Below are 1957 nucleotides of genomic sequence, written 5' to 3'. Positions count from 1 at the left end.
AGCACATTTTATCAAGATCAAGTATTTGACTAATTTGTAGGTAGAGTTATTGAGAGAAGAAGTAAGAAATAAGTCTACACTATCATAAAGCTAAATTTTGATAATTCAAAACATGGATATAATGTAGAATCACACTATTCATGCAAAGACATTAATCCATGACAACAACTTTTCTATTGCTGACCATATGATGGAGTTATCAGCTAAAGTTCATATAGCTTTGCATACTTCTAAAGATTTGAAAGAAAATTAGGACAAAACCATCTCTCTAATTTTGAAGATACACAGTGATATCCACTTACATTTTGGTATCACCCTGTAAATATGCATTTTTGGCATTTGTGTCAAAAATAAGATGGAAATATAGCATGTGCATTGATGCGGGAGCATCTTGACCCTTCATACATTATGATGAATTGCATAATATTGTAATATTTAAGTCATTTAAATTTCATATAACCATGTTGAAAAAATGGTTAAAATGCGTAACTTTGCATTGTGATGTATTAAAAATTAGGAAAAAAAAAAAACATTTTCATTGTAATGGGAGTGCTTCAAAAATCATTGAAAAATGTACAAGGGTTAAAAGATTGTGTTGGGTTGGTTAAAAAGGTGGTTGGAAATTTGTAAACCACCAAAGAAACTTTAAAATCATTGTATTGGTCATTCCAAATAGAGAGGGGTGAATGAGAACAAAAAAAAAGTCATTTTGAAGCAACTAGTTTTCAAGAATTTGCCATTTTTGATTGGTTTTAACTGTTTTAGTGCTGGTTCCAGGTCTTGTACGACCATGTACAGCCTGGAACCCTTGTATTTTCTATATATATGAAGAGTAGGATGAATAATATTCTCTCTCCTTTTGGTTTGGAACAATTTTATTAAGTTTTGAAGAAGTTATGCTAGTTTTGGTAAAAGTGGTCATTTGTAGATTTGAGGATGCCCAACTACAGTCAGATTTATATGTTTGGTACGGGCATATTTGGATGAAAAAAAAGTTCTAGTTATATTCATTGGAAAGATATATGAATCAGCTTTTATTTCCAATTTTTTTGAGTCATTTTAATTCAGATATGTGTCAGTTATGGTCATTTTAATGAAGACTGGTTTTTAAAGATTTGTTTTGAAGTTACAGGAAATGATTGGTGCTTGTAGAACAATTTATGAATTGAAAAATTTAATAACTTATATATTCAGAAGTTAAACTCATATAAGGTTTCTTGAAAATTGGTTTGGTTTTATTTGGAGTCTTTTTGAGAAAGTAATTAGACATGCAAGGAAGGGTTACTCGTTTTTACTTCTGATTTATGACAGAGAAAATGGGTCTACATGCAGAGACTATAACGTCTAATGGATTGAGTTATTTTGGCTCATATTTTGATATGTTTTATAATTTCTAATTTAGAACAAATAATACAAAGTATTTTTCAAGAAAATGTAAGGATTGAAAGTTATGATTAATGTACTCGAGTATAGCAGTCAGACCATGTGAATGGAAAAGTATTGTAAACCAATGTTGGAAAGAGTTTTGTTTTGCCTCATGAGATGTCTAAAAATGGAATTTATTTCATGGATTTTTAAAGGATACTCATGTATCCAACATGTGGTTTACTATATTGCTTCTATTTACATCAGATTGGTATCAGAGCCAGCGAAAGGTCTGGTGTTTTTGTGGGTAGAGATAACTGGTGGTATGTGGATCCATCATAGCTGCAAGAAGGATGCATTTGCAATTGTGCATGTGAAGATCTCAAGATGGGATCTTAGTATTGTATCCATCAGAGATACGTCTAGAGTAGGATGTTGAGAGCAACCACTGAGCGAGAGTGGGAAGTGCATCACTCGACCGAGTCTACTGTTGGGTAAGATGACAATAAGGTGGTATGAAGAAGCAGCATAAAGCATGATGGCTAGTAGCCAGTATTTACTCCATTGATGGGAATCATTTGAGAAAGATAGA

This window comes from Cupressus sempervirens, chromosome 10, assembly GCF_028749045.1.
Source record: "Cupressus sempervirens isolate cs-2001-9-10 chromosome 10, ASM2874904v1, whole genome shotgun sequence".
Taxonomy (NCBI): domain Eukaryota; kingdom Viridiplantae; phylum Streptophyta; class Pinopsida; order Cupressales; family Cupressaceae; genus Cupressus; species Cupressus sempervirens.
This window is presented reverse-complemented; position numbering follows the sequence as displayed.